This window comes from Emydura macquarii, unplaced genomic scaffold (assembly GCF_026122565.2).
Source record: "Emydura macquarii macquarii isolate MOO-44397 ecotype Brisbane River unplaced genomic scaffold, CSIRO-AGI_Emac_v2 contig_2676, whole genome shotgun sequence".
Classification (NCBI taxonomy): domain Eukaryota; kingdom Metazoa; phylum Chordata; order Testudines; family Chelidae; genus Emydura; species Emydura macquarii.
In genome coordinates, this window is record NW_027132813.1 from 17,059,315 (window position 1) to 17,075,198 (window position 15,884).

At 42.7% G+C, this 15,884-nt stretch overlaps 1 protein-coding gene across 1 annotated transcript in view; it reads right to left on the minus strand.

Moving 5' to 3' along the window:
- Nucleotides 1-15,884, minus strand: part of KCNK2 (potassium two pore domain channel subfamily K member 2) — a 201,536-nt gene that overhangs the window by 149,307 nt on the left and 36,345 nt on the right. The gene's annotated exons all lie outside the window — the stretch shown is intronic.

Consider the following 15,884-nt stretch of genomic DNA (forward strand, 5'->3'; position numbering starts at 1 on the left):
TCATCTTTGATGGGAGTTTGCTGGAGGAGGGATCTCAGAATTTGGCATGAAAACAAGAGATAATACTAACAAGATATAACTGGGAGTAGGGAGTCCTCCACACTATACAAGAATTAAGCATCTTCTTTTGTGCAGAGTCTATAATTCTTGGGTGGAAGTAAAAGCACAGTAGAAAGCAGCACTCACCAGCCAAAACACATTTAAAATCACCAAATCTGTGCATGCATAAATATGATCTGCAAGATGTAGTACCCAGTAGAGGCCATACAAGGCATTAAACTGTTTAAAATTTGGGGCCTAGTGCTCTAACCCTTTCTTGTGTCACAGAAACTACTCACATGAGTAAGGACTGCTGGATCTATTTATCCTAGATACTTATATGGTCCCTTATCACCAAAATATCTCTGCACCTCACAATCTTGGATGTTTTTATTTTCACAACTCCCCTGTGAGGTAGGGAAGTACTATTATTTCCATTTTACAGATGGGGAATTAAGGCAGAAAGGCAGACTAAGTGCTTGCTCAAAGTCAGACAGGAAGATTGTGGTAGAGCAGGGAATTGAATCCTAAGTCTCCCACTTCTCAGCCTAGCACCCTGACCACTAGATCATCCTCCCTCCAGTGGATGGGGTGTATGATTTTAGAATGCCCAAACTCTCTTTCAATACTTGCATGCATCTCCCATCAAAGTGACTGAAAGTCAGACTTGTACCTCTGAGAAGGTAAGGCGACCCATTATGTGGGATTTTAACTCAGTAATGTCTGGCAGCAGCAGCTTAATTTCTCTGAATTAAACAAATATACAGTGATGACTCTTAAATTTGCAAATTGCCCTATGGAATGCCCAAAATGTCCAAAGAACTGCACCTCACTGTTTAAGGTACTTGGTCTAATAAGTAAAGGGAAATTAAGAGTATAGTGCAAATAATGCAATCTATTTATTTTAGGCAACATTAGTAATTTTTAAAAGTGTGGCAATGAGGGCAAGACCCGCATCTCTGCTCCTATAGCTTTATGCAGGGTCTGAAGGCTGAAGTGGTATAAATGGACCTTAAAAAACCTATATCAGATCAGGAGAGGATTCCTCCAGCACAGCCATGGTGGAAGGCAACCGTAAGGCTGTGTTACCCCTTTTGGCTTAGTGGTTAGCTGATTTTCAGGGTCTGGTGGATTAGTTGATTTTGAAGCTCCATTAGGAGGAGAAACCGATTATGGAGTCAAGTATTTTTTGATTCAATCCGATTTATATACCATGTAATGTACACAAAGTCCTGTTCTCCTTGACACAGTAGGACTCAAAACAACAGAAGATTGTTTCTTTGCTCACGATTCCTATCCACTTTCTAGCTAGCAGTTAGCCCAAAAGCTCTCGGTTAGGTTTTGCTCAGTGTTGCCCTACAACTGCTTCTCTGGCTGGCTGTCAGGCATCCTTCTCTGCCTTCTCTGTGTATTCCTGTAGCATTTCTGCTGCTCTTTCTCACTCACAGCTGCAATCCAATTAATCGTCATCCCTGCATTTATCAAACCACAGGGAAACTCCTCTGAGAGTAGGGCCCTGCCGCTGCCCAGGCTTGCATGGAGTCTACTACGGTTAAGTGATGGCTGAAAAGAAGGGCATTTAATTAGTTCCCTCATTTAGCCACCTTCCATTCAGGCTATCTTGCCCAACAACTTCAGAGAAATGGTGTGATTGCTTAACCCGCAGCATAACAGATGCTTTCTGAGGATGCCCCCACCCCCATGCTCTGGTGTAGGCAGTTGTATCAGGACAGCGTTGGAGCAAGCAGCGCTGCATCCAGGGGGGCTCCTATAACTTAGGCAGCCCTGGAGTCTGCCTAAGTCTACAGCCTGCAGAGCAGCCAAGGAGTGGGAGGGCACAAAGCCACTATAACCCCCCTCCTCTCCTCCAGGGCTGTAAGCTCTGTGCTGCACCTCAGAGGCACCCACCAGAATCTCACCCCTCAGCTGTAATGAGGACTTTGTGGAGTGAACTTTGTTTTCCTTAACCAATACACCGATTAGTAGGCTCTGTTATTTGTATTACAGGAGTGCCTCGAGGTCTCAACTAATTTCAGAGTCCTATTATAGTAGGCCTTGTGTAAACCTGAAATGAGAATCAGTCGCTGCTGTGAAGGGTTTACAATTCAAGTAGATGTTGTCAAAGGGGGAGAAAGGAAGCACTAACCTCCCTGTTTTACAGATGCTGAGAGATTGCTTGTGACCTTGGGCAAGTCACTTAGTCTGCATGAGAGCCAGGAACTGAACACATCTCCCAAATCCCAGTACCATGCCTCTCCATATATATATTATTTTGCCTTTGTTTTAGGAAGGGTGTTCAGAGAGAACGGTTGGGAAGGGAATCTCCAGGACACTTAGCACTAGATCCACAAAGGGACTTAGGTATTGCAATACCTAACTCTGGGGTAACCTACTATCTAGTAGAATTCTCAGCCCCAAGTTAGGCATAGAGGCACCCCATGCATTGCAAGAGATTTCAGAAGCCAGCAAGCTGAGCCAGGAGTGAAATGCAAGGGAAAGTGGTGGGATTTAGGCACCTATGTACTTTTGAGGACCTGGGCCCTGACATCCGTTGATCTGAGCCTTATGTCCCTGATTGATAGATCAAAGCAAGGCACCTTCCTCTGCTGTGAACCCCCTCCTGCAGAGGCACCTAGGCCAGGTCAGTCCTCTCTTCCTTCCTGCCTGTGAGGAGAGAGAGATATAAACATCTCCACCAAATTATAGGGAATAGCTCAGTGATTAGGGTACTCATCTGGGTTGTGGGAAAGACTCTGCTCCAATTCAGAGAGATTTCCTACATCCTTAGAGCCCTAAGCACTGGACTAGTGAGTATTTCAGGATACAGACAAACACTCGGATCTTGTGCAAGGCCTGATCTAGTGAGTATGCTCAGAGCACGCCTCTCTGATTCATTCATAGATTCCAAGGCCAGAAGGCACTATTGTGGTCATCTTGTCTGACCTTCTGTATAACACAGGCCATGAAACTTCCTCAAAATAATTCCTAGAGCATGGCTTTTAGAAAACATCCAATCTTGATTTAAAATCGTCAGTGATAGAGAATCCACCATGACCACTGGTAAATTCTTTCCATGGTCAATTACCCTCACTGTTAAAAATGTACACCTTATTTCCAGTCTGAATTTGTTTAATTTCAACTTCCAGTCATTGGATCATTTTATAACTTTCTGGGATAGATTGAAAAGCCCATTGTTAAATATTTGTTCCCCATTTATATACTTATAGACTATGATCAAGTCTCTCCTTAAGTTTCTTTGTTCAGCTAAACAGATTAAGCTCTTTGAATATATCATTATGAAAAAATGCTTTCTAATCTTTTAATCATTCCAATGACTCTTCTCTGAACCCTCGCCAATTTATCAACATCCTTCTTGATTTATGAACATGAGAAATGGACACAGTATTCCAGCAATAATCACACCAGTGCCAAATACAGAGGGAATAATATTCCTAACTTGAGATTCTTCGGTTTATGCATCTGTGACATGCTGTACCCCATGTACATCCTTATGGTGTGATGTGTATCATTCATGTTCACCTTATAGTGTAACTGTATATTGTCTAATGTAAAGTATGTCATCTAAGGCGTTTTTGGAGTGTTCATGACATACTGAACATTATTGTGATGATAGTATGTTTCCTACAATGTCCCATATGTATAGATATGAAACCCTGCTATGCAATATTCCCAAATGTGTCTCTCAACTGGCTTGAATAGGTCAAAGCAATTACAAAGCAAAGTGGGGGTTCATGCCTTGCAAAGGCATGCATACAGGAACAATGCCGGTTTTGTTCAACATCTTTATTAATGATCTGGAGGATGGGGTAGATTGCACCCTCAGCAAGTTTGCGGACGACACTAAGCTGGGGGGAGTGGTAGGGATAGGATACAGAGTGACCTAAACAAACTGGAGGATTGGGCCAAAAGAAATCTAATGAGGTTCAACAAAGAAAAGTGCAGAGTCCTCCACTTAGGAAGGAAGAATCCCATGCACAGCTATAGACTGGGGACCGACGAGCTGGGCAGCAGCTCTGCAGAAAAGGACCTGGGGGTAACAGTGGATAAGAAGCTGGATATGAGTCAGCAGTGTGCCCTGGTTGTCAAGAAAGCTAATAGCATATTGGGCTGCATTAGGAGGGGCATTGCCAGCAGGTCACAGGAAGTGATTATTCCCCTCTATTCGGCATTGGTGAGGTCGCATTTAGAATATTGTGTCCAGTTTTGGGCCCCCCACTACAAAAAGGATGTGGACAAGTTGGAGAGAGTCCAGCGGAGGGCAACAAAAATGATTAGGGGCTGGAGCACATGATTTATGAGAAGAGGCTGAGGGAACTAGACTTGTTTAGTCTGCAGAAGAGAAGAATGATGGGGGATTTGATAAGAACCTTTACCTGAAAGGGGGTTCCAGGGAGGACGGAGCTAGGCTGTTTTCACTGGTGGCAGATGACAGAACAAGGAGCAATGGTCTCAAGTTGCAGTTGGGGAGGTCTAGGTTGGACATTAGGAAAAAGTTTTTCACTAGGAGGGTGGTGAAGCACTGGAATGGGTTACCTAGGGAGGTGGTGGAATCTCCATCCTTAAAGGTTTTTAAGCTGAGGCTTGACAAAGCCCTGGCTGGGATGATATAGCTGAGGTTAGTCCTGCTTTGAGCAGGGGGTTGGACTAGATGACCTCCTGAGGTCCCTTCCAACTCTAATATTCTATGATTCTAATGTCCTGAGCACCTGATAAGGTGACACTCATTTGGCTCAAGTGGAGGAAATCATCCCATTGCAAGACATGACTGATCACCTGACCCCAGGGGCTGACAAGGAAGCTTGTTAAAGGCAAAGGCATCTTTTTCTCTGGAGCTCTCCCTTGGAATTCAGCTACATAGCAATATCAATGACACTGAATTCACGAGGAGGAGGGAACGGACCTGGTTGAAAAGGAGTCAATCAGCCTGTGGTGAGCATTATCTGGAACTATAAGGCTACTAAGGTATTGATCTTAGTTTAGAATGTGATTTAGCTTTTAATTAATTGTGATCAAACCTTGATTCATATTTTTCTAGCTTAAAAATCACTTAAGTTTATTGATTACAGCCAAGTTTTATTTGTTTTATCTAAAGCAGTGCATGTGGTTTGAGTGTGTGTAGAGACTTCACTTGGAGTGACAGAGCTGGTGCATATCCATTTCTTTGATAAATTGATGGACTAATACAATGAGCTTGCAGGGTGTAGTGTACAGCACTGAATCTTATAAGACGGCAGTTCCCAGGGTTGCATCTAGGACTGGGGGTGTTTGCTGGGGATCAATCCCATGAGCAGGGAGCTAAGGGTACTCCTTCACCAGGTCAGGGACTGATTACTTGCAGTAGGCTGCGCATGGGCCAACCCAGCAATGGGTGGTTCACAGAGAAAAGAAGAGTAAATCGGGGCCCAAAAGTGAGGGATCGGGGTGACACAGCCACATACTAGTCCAGATTACAGGTGGGGAGAGGAGGGATGTCACAGCATCCCAAGATTATTAGCTCTTTTGGCCACCACATCACAGCAGGAGCTCATGATTATCCACCATGACTCCCAAATCTTTTTCAGATTCACTGCTTCCCAAGATAGTAAGTATGGCCTACCTTCTTTGTTCCTAGATATATATATTTACATTTGGCTGTATTAAAATGAATATTGTTTACTTGCACTCAGGTTATGAAGTGATCCAGATTACTCAGAATCTGTGACCTGTCCTCTTCATTCACATCACTCCTCCAATTTTTGTGTCATCTGCAAAATTTTATCGTGATGACTTTATGTCTTCTTCCAGGTCATTGATAAAAAGTGTTAAATAGCATATGGCCAAGAACTAACCCCTGCAGAACCTGACTGTAAACACATCACCTCAACGATGATTCCCCATTTACAATTATATTTTGAGACCTGTCGGTTAGCCCATTTGAAATTCATTTAATATATGCCATGTTAATTTCATATCTTTCCAGTTATTTTTAATCAAAATGTCACGTGGTACCATGACAAACTCCTTACAGAGTCTGAGTACATTTACATCAATACTATTACCTTTATCAACCAAACATTTAATCTTATCAAAAGAGATATCAAATTAGTTTGACAGGATCTATTTTCCATAAAACCATGTTGATTTGAATTAAAATTACCTTCCTTAGTTCTTTATTAATCTTTCCACCAGATTTATTATTTATTATTTCAGTAATACCAATTAGATCAAATTAGCTTCCAATTCCTCATTTGTTACCCAGGGTACTAGTATTGTATAGACAACTAAATAATTTATTCTCTTCAAACCCTTTGATTCCTTGATTTTGTTCTGAACAACTCAATTTTGTGCTGAATGAGTGCTCATATCTTCCCTCTTTTTACCCTCCCTTTTTGTTATTAGTTTAATGCCCTCCTGACTACTCCAGCCTGTCCCCAAAGAGACTGGTTTCTCTTCTACTAAGGTGGAGGTCATCCAAACTATACATCTCTTTCTCCCATAGAAGGTGGAGCAACGTTCCACTAAACCAAAACCCTCCATCCAACACTGCTTACCTAACCAGCAGTTTACTTGCAGAATCTTCTGCCTTCTGTCTTCACACATGGGGAAAAAGGGATCTCAGAGATCATTGCTTGGAAATACTTCAGCAAACCCAGAAGCGTTCTGAAGACAAAAATCTATTATTTGTGAGATACCCTGTGATGTAGTGTCAGTGCTGATATGAACCATCATCAATGGATCCTTACCAGTCAACTTCAGAAGCCTACCCAATCTTAGAGTGACATCTTATATCTTGGCTCCAGGAAGACAGTACATGATCCTGTTGGCCACCTGTCACTTACAGAATGTTCTTTCAATTCCTCTGAGTATTGACTCCCCAACAAGGATAGTCTGTCTTCATTGGACCATTGCAGAACTCTTTCTGGGCAAGCCTGATTTTCTTAAAAGTTGGGCCAAGCTGCCATTCACAGGTATGTTCTGTATATCTATTCATTCCCTTCGATCAGCTGGATCTTGAGAGATATCTTCCATACTGAGGACCTGGTATCGATTGGTAATATCTACCTGTATGGAATTCCACCTGGTCCTCTTCTCTCTCCTGGCCACAACCTGCCCATCCTCGTCTGCCTCCAGCTACATAGAATGCCCCCATATTCTTTCCTCTGGTGGTTATAAACTGCCAAGCCTCCTCTGACTTTTTCCTCTCTCCAACTCCTTGGTGGTCATCTCCTTTCTTCCTGATTATGCCCTGCAGGCAAGATAGGCTAGGGAATGACTAGTTTGAAAAATCCCACTGAGATTCAGGCATGATCTGGGGTTCCGAGCAGCATATTAGCTGTGGGGCAGGATCAGGATTTAGACAGGTTTGCATATGCCTACCTACAGAAACTTAAGTACCTACAAGGTAAAGCAGTAGTTGAGTGGTGGTTGAAAGAATTTCAGTAGCACCTAAGTTTTGGGCTTAGGCATCTAAGTGTCTTTGTGAATTTAGCCCTCAATGTTTCCCCGCTACTAGTGAGGTAAAGAGGAAAGGGAGGAGAAACAGCCCTCCAATTGGAATGATGCCCATGATGCAATAGTCATGCATATCTATGTGCATTATTTTGTTATGTGACCTTCATCTCCTCTTCACATGCAACAGGACAAGAATAAAAATTCCAACTCTACCACCCTGCCCTCCCATAAAAAAAAGTGTTGCATTCTCTTTAGGTAACTCAGAAGTTATTAATGGACAGCAATTTTATTTATTTACTATGCTTTTTTAGTGCACCAGTTAGCATGTCAAAACACTAAGCCGATAATAAGAGGGCAAGATTACTATTACTAAGTGTCCTTCCTTCTGTATGAGCCAAATAATCAAGAAGGAAGAGATAAATCATGCAGTGGAGGTATGCCAAAAAGGAAGTTTGTCTTCCTATTACTCTGAGGTTTACCACACCATATTTAAATGTTTAAAGAATAAGAAAGGTCAAAGTAGTTCTGTCAGCATGGTCCAGATTCCATCACTTTAAAAGAGGCAACTATGTATCAAGAAATGGACATTTGTATGTAGAAATGCCCCTCTAACCCAGGTTAGTTATGAGGGGAAGGGGACATTGTTAAATGCCTCTTCCTTATGTGAATAAGGAAATTAAACAATGTCTGCAAGCACCCAGATTTTAGTTTAAGTGGTGTGGCACACAGCCAGTTTCACCCTAGCAGGTTTCACACTTTTGCCTCTCATAGTGGGCCAGGGAGTCACCAGTTACTCCATCTCCCCAGGGAGGGGGGTAGGTACCCGGGCCCACCCGCTCCTCCAGGTCCCAGGCCAGAGGCCCTATGAGTAGCAGCTTTATGCTGCTGGCACTGTGTATACAGATGCAGTCTTTCCCCTTGGCTAATATCCCCCCTGTCCTTCTGGCTCTTTGGGCCTTGCTGCCTGGGGCTGGGCTTCCTTACCCAGGCCCCTGTGCCTGAGGGGAGTATCACAGTCCTGTTTGGGGCAAGCTTCCCCCTCCTGGGCCCAGTACCTTTTCCAGCACTCCCCTCCGCTCCTCCACACAACTCTGTATTCTTCTCTGCTCCCTCACACAGCAGGACACACCTCCACCTCCTGCTCTTGTGCTGTCTCTCTGGAGCAGAGGGTTTTTATCAGGCACCTGGCTGGGCCTTAATTGGCTTCAGCTGCTCCTAATTACCCTCTAATTACTCTGGCTAGTCTACAGGGAATAGAGCCCAGATCATTCTGGGGCTTACATACTTCCCTTGGAGCTCTCTCCTACTGTCCTCTGCCCTTGCTATAGCACAGTGGATATTCTTTACAAATTATTTGCCCACTTCTAACAAATATATTTTTGTTTGTGAGTTGTCTGCAAATAGCATTGCCAAAATTTGCTATTCAAAATTTATTAATGAATTTCTTCTGTATATATTTCTTGGTTTGGGGGTCATTTGCAAATAGCCACAATTCATGTTGTTTTCTTTAATTGCGTAAGTCACATAACTTTGCTCACTTAGGAAAAGAAACAGCACAAATTGAATACACAGTTAGCACTATGTGACTATATAAATCCTTCAATTGGGGGACGGATGCAATAGCATGTGACTTTCGTAAGTGTCCAAACTGGCAATTTTATATATATAGAAAAATTTACCATCAGCAAGTATTTAGGAATTCAAGCTACAAGTTCCTTTTTGTACATAAGTATTCATGCTAGCAAAAGTTAAATGCTCAAATGTGCATAGAAAGTAATCATAAATAAGATGTAAATACAGTCAAATTATTTTTTAAATTCAAATAGATATTTAAAATATTTACACACACACACACACACACACACACACACACACACACACACACACACACCTCCTACTGATTGTTAAAGTGAAATAGCCTATTTGACATCTAAAAAGATAAGGCTGGTGAGGTAATATCTTTTATTGGACCAACTTCGGTTGGTGGAAACAACAAGCTTTTGAGCTTCATGAAACTCTTCTTCAGGTCTGGAGAAAGTAGTCAGTGTGTCCAAGCTAAATACAAGGTGGGACAGATTGTTAAGCATAACGAGTTCACACATGCTGAAGGAGACCACTTAAAATGAAATGAGCATTTAAAGGTTAGGAGGGAGTAGAGTGTGTTACAAATTGTTTTTATGAGCCATAAAACCAATATCACTGTTAAGTTCATGGTTTTTGGTGTCCAGTTAAGAATAAGTTCTTAGGCTTACCTTTTGAAGAGTTGTGCAGGTTTCCTTTGACGGCAAAGATTAAGGGATCAGACATGGAGTGATTGCTTTGTGAAAAGTTTTGCCCACAGGTGATAGTATTTTTGTCTTTTATCATTTTAGACTACAGTGAGGATCTGGTTTCATCCACATAGCTGTTATTGGGGCATTTGATATACTGGATGAGGTATGCTACATGCTGTGCTAGGCATGTGTAGGACCCATGGATCTGGAAAGGCTTGCTGTGGGGCATATAAATCATTGTAGCAGTGGAGACATGTCTGCAGGCTTTGCATCTGTTGTTCTAGCATTGTCTGGTGCCTCTGAGTTGGTGTGTCCTGGCCTGTGGGTAGTTTGATTCTGAGCATGAGTTTGGCAGGGTTGGGGGGAGGAGTGTTTGAAGGCCAGAAAAGGGGTTAGTGAAAGATTTCTCACAAGCTGTGGTCCCCATCAAGTATGGATTGTAAGTGTTCAATAATACCCTGTATAGGTTCCAGTGAGGGTGGTAGGGGACAGCTCGGGGTGTGCAACCAGTGGATTCCCCTCTCACCTCTCCATATTGAAGCAGGTTCTGCTGGGATATGTGGGTGGCCTTTTCCATGATGTGATCTACTTCTCTGGTTTGGTGCCCTTGTTTAGTGAAGGCAGTTTTAAGTTTGTTTCCCGGACTTTCTCGTCAGAGCGAATTCTTTTGCATCAGAGTGGCTGGCTATAGACAATCTATTTCTTGGTGTGTTTGAGGTGAACGCTGATCTGTAGAGGTAAGTGTGGTGATCAATGGGTTTCTTGTATATAACCATTTTTAGGGCTTCATTGTTAAAGCTGTTGGCGGTGTCTTGCTGATGCTGGTGTGGGAGCGTTCTAAAGAGAGTTTGATGGATGGATAATGGTTGAAATTGTGTTGGAAATCTATGACGAAGTTTAAGTCGTCTGCCCAGAAGATGAAATATCATTGGATGTATCTCAGGTATATCATTAATTTTGTGGTGCATTTTTCCAGAAACTCTTGAGGTGGCCCATAAAGAGCTTGGCCACCCTAGTACCCCTGGTTCTTCCCATGATTTGGGTAAAGTGTTTGCTGTTGAATGTAAAGTTGCTGTGGGTGACGATGAAACGGATGAGTTTGGTGAAAGGTTTGGGGTGGATTTCAGAGCATTGTTCGTTATCCTGTAGGTATGTAAGGTAGGTAACAATGCTGTCATGGTGAGGGATGTTGGTGTATAGGGAATTGACGTCCATGGTGGCAAGGATGGTGTTCTGGGTAAGGTTGTTAATGATGCAGAGTTTCTGGAGGAAGTCGGTAGTGTCTTGGAGAAAACTGGCCCTTTGTGTGGTTTTGAGGATGGTTTCTATGAGGCCTGATATTCCTTCAGTAACAGTGCCATGACCCAATATGATGGGTCTGCCTGTGTTCCCTTGTTTGTGTATCTTGGGAAGTATGTAATCTGAAATGTAGTAATGTAAAAAGTTTGTGTGTACTATACCTGTCTCAGAATCCTCCTGCCAGTTTAGGGGAGGGGACTGTTAAGTGTTTTTTTTGTGACGACCTGGACAAACAGGGGAGCTTGGACACTGACCAACTAACTAAAGATGGTGAGAAGACAGTGAAAGTGGTGGAAGGATGGTCTAGTGGAGAGGGAGATGAATTGTGAACTTAGGAGGTCAGAGTCTAATCTCCAGCTCATCCAAGGAGACATAGGCAGTCTGTGGCTAAGTTACTTAGCCCTATGCCTCAGTTCCCCCTTCTGAAAAATAGGGATAATGCTTACCTACCTTACAGGGGTGTAGTGGGGATAATATTCATGAATTATTATGAGGCATTCAGATAATGCACAGATGGGGGCCATATAAACATATATGCCTCGATCCATAAAAAGAACTTAGGTGTCTAGAAAAAAAAAATCACATGTACAACACTGCAATTCACAAAGCCTGAATTAGTCACCAAGGCTCCTATATAATGAATGAGGAGAGACAAGCATTTTACAATGCGATTCACAAAGCCAGCATGCTAAACAGGGAGTCACCTACGCTAGCCAATGGGAGATGCCATCAAGAGGGGCATGACACTAATCCCTGCCCCTCTCTCATGAATAGGCACCTAAATCCAGGCTGTAGGGAGGCTCCTATCTCTGCTAGTGAGCCATTAACTAGGGGAAGATTGGTGCTTCTCTGCCTAATTCGCATTTGGGACCCAGTCCAGTAAGCATGTTCAGAGGCTGTCTATCTGCACACAAAGCAGCCTGGGGAGGGGCAGGAGAAGGACCTCCCTTATAACCTAATACTTAGGGCACTCACCCGGGTTATGGGATAACACCAGTTCAAGTCCCCGCTCTGCCTGATGAGAAGGGATTTGAACAGGGGTCTCCCACTGCTCAGGTGAGGCTCCTAACCTCTGGCTTATGGGATAGTCTGATGTGGGGCTCCCTCACTCTCTCCTAATGAAATTGTACCACTTTAATTAAATATTCATTGGGCCAGAGAATGACATTGTATCCCAGTGGTTAGGGCACTCCCCTGAAAGGCTGGAGATCACTGCTTACATCTCTTCTCCTCATCAGCCAGAGGGAGAACATGAACTGATGGTCTACAACATCCCAAGTGAATGCTCTAACCACTGGGCTAAAGCTTCTAAGGGAGGTCATCCTCTCTTCTCCCACCCCTGGTTGTTTTGTGTGTGCAATTAGACTGCCTCTGAGCACACTTACCAGATCTGGTGTTGCACGCAAGACAAGCAGATGAATACATATCTTCCTCTGGTTCATTGACGCCTATGAAGCTTAGAGGAAGAGACAGGTGTCCAGATGCCTAGCATGAGGCAGCGGAGTGCATGCTCAGAGGAAGAAACTTACACACCTACGAAACTTTCATTGCAAAAACTTCAGTGCCAAGTGAGTTTAGATGCCTATAGCATTAAGTGGCAGGAAAGCAGGAGTTTTGTGGATTGCAGTGACACTTAAAAAAACAGGCCTTAGGTGCCTAGGTAGCTTTGTGGCTCCATTATTGGGCATTAGCTGTGTGGAAAGTGCTACCTGGCTGTCTGTATAGCAATAACAGAAGGCAATGGTTTTCAAATGTTTTCATATTCTAGATCACTTCTTAAGACTTAGGTCTTTGTAGAATCCATCCCCTTCCAATCTTGCATTCCTCCCCTCCAGTAGCCATGGTGACTGATTACATTAAGGTAGTATTAAAAGGGACAAGACAAAAATAAATTCACCTTAATGTGATGCTGCTTAGCTCTCTCCCCCTCATTTTGTCCCTGTATTGTTTATTTCTTCTCCCTAGCCATAAGACTTTACACCTATTAGAACTAAATTTCTACTTATTGCCTGCTGCTCCAGTCTCACCTGGTCACTTGGTAGCTTAGGTCTGTCCCTCGTGCTTGCTACCCTCCTAAACTCAACATCAGTCACAATCTTCACCATCGCTGAATTTGCATTAAAAGAAACACAGGCCATGATTCACAACACAATCATACAGGCTGCACAGAAGTGTCACCTGCTTCTGAAAACAAAGTCCTGCGCTGAACTACAACTGCAGGAAACATCACTGGGTGAAGGAACATAAGGTACGAGAGTTTAGTACAACCTATATGGTGAGAGTATTGACCCAAGGCACTGACTGGCCAACTGCCAGTGCTGCAGATGTTTTAAACAACTGGAACTTGGAAGTGCTGCTGTGGGACACCCTTTGATTCTTTTTTCTTTCCGTTTCAAACATGACCCTGTTTCAAAGCACCTAGAATTTCCAATTTTGGCTTCCTATTTTCTCTTTCCCCTTACACATTTCCCTCTCAGCCTCTCAGGTATGTTTGGAAAATGAAGTCTTTGTAGTGCTATTTGGGGTGACAGGATGTTTACTAGATTGTAATATTTCCTCTGTTAACCTAGCCTCTCTAATTTTATATTATGGCTTTACTGGCAATGTTTGTTCTGTGAGTACACAAATAGCAACATGGCACTGCTTTCCAAGTAAAGCCCTATTAGAGGTAACTTAAAAAAAATTCTGTCTGCTTTGAACGGCCCTTAAGCATCATGTTATTATTCACAAGACCTGATTTTGCTTCACTGTCCATGGCCAAAATTTCCCCTAGCCCTTCTGTTGTACTGTGCACCAATCAGCTTCTGCTAAGCCACCCCAGAGTTTGTAATCCTGCAGCACTAGTGAAATGCATCCATTTGAGAAGGATGAAAGTCTGAATATACATTAAAAATAGGTTTATTAATACTATGTAAATATAGCACCGCAGTGCTTCTGTGCTTCAGGGGACTCGGTTCACACTCCCTCTGCCGTATTCAGTTGCTTTGTCAGTTTTATTGACAATAAGCAGCACGACAGCTTTCATTGATGGGAGAGTGGGGGAGTCACATCCACCACTAGGGATCACCTCTGGAATAAGATCGCCATCTGGTTCTGAATTTACATGGGTCAACTGCTGTTTGCTTCAGCATGCATATAAATCCCATTAACAATATCTGTTAATGGACACAAAAGTCGTCAGTAATAAGACTGTTGAACATTAAAATTTTAAGAGGTTAAAGCTGATGCAATCAACCCTAAGTCTTCCAGCTGCACTTGAAGTAATGCAGCTTGCAAGGCATAACTCACCACAAATACGTATTACGGGCATCCTGTATACAGGCCTACAACTGAATGCCCAGCAGCTGAAATTCACCTCCCCCGCACCCCCAAAAATTGTGAATACAAGTTTTATTCAAGGAACTACTTTGGGTATTGAGGCTAGGGGGAGATTCCACTAACACAGCCTGGGCCCTGCTTCAGAAAAGCAAAGGTTGAACTTCTCCCCAAGGAGGTTGCAAGGCTGCCAGGCATACCTCCCTTATGAAGGTAACCTGGCCACTGGATCTTTTTAAGCACTTTCCCAGTAGCCCCTGTGTGGCAGGCCAACTCTAAGGTGGCCTTCTGCACCAGCTTGCTGAAACCTGATACAGAGCCCAGGTTCAAGCCATGCCCTGTAACACTAATGCCAAGACAGCCTGGGTGCTGGCCTCATTTGGGCCTTCCACAACATGATGAATTATTCTCTGTATGAAGAACTGAGCATTAACTGTTAGTTTTTGAATTTGCTTCCTGTGGTGGGTTAAGGTCACAACCCTAATATAATTTTACAGACAGAAGGGGCCCAATCCTGCTAACCAAGTCCATGTGTGACATTTCCTTGGACATAGGAAATGAGCCTGTAGATAGTGATTTCTTTTCTTTTTCTGTGGGAGGTTCTCTTTAACTAAAGTTAGTGAGATTTCAGACTGACTACAACCCCTGCTGTGAAGTTATGTTCATCACATAAATACATATTCACACATTTTATTAAATGCAGAGTGTGTAATGTAACACTATGGCTGTCTTCCATTATGAGGTTGAAAGTTACTGACATGATAACACTTTTCTCTTTAAAGAGTGCTATCATTTGAAATGATGGCTGCATGCATACGTAATTAGTCTGTGTACTAAATATGCTGAGAATCAGATTCTGGCACCCTTACTGATGTTGAATAACACCTTCCTCCACAAGTAAGCTTAATGCTCTGCTTGAATTCTAGTGTGGGTAATTGCATTCTGCCTGCTTAAGTGCTCCCTGCAGTTTCATAAAAGTATTCTTCATATTTTGTGCTGGACTGTTGCACAATGTTGCTGTTAAACAGCTGCCATACTTCATGCAGATTTGGGTGACATTATGAGCTTGACAAGTCCTCCCCTCTCTCTTACCTTATTGTAAAGTTATTTGGGGATCACGGGAGACATTATGCAAGATAATTAATAATTAAGTGTTTTAATTATTGAAATATTTGACATCTTATTTTTCTTCCAACAGATTCAAGATCATATTGTAAGATGGTGGCTTGCAAATTAAAGAAGTTTTCTGTTAAAAAACAATATTAAATGGAACTACAGGAGACGTAGACAGTATTCCCTAATATCACATTGACTTCCCATGTGGGGGGGGAGAGGAAAAAGGGGGAAAAGTCACTCAAAGAGGAGAGTTATCCTTACTTCCAAGCCAAGATTTACAGCCAAGCTATAGATCTTAAAAACAGGTTTATGTAAAGGAATAATTGACCAACACAAATTAAATAGAGTGAATAATGCCCCTATAATAAAAAGAAGTATTTGAAAAGCTCT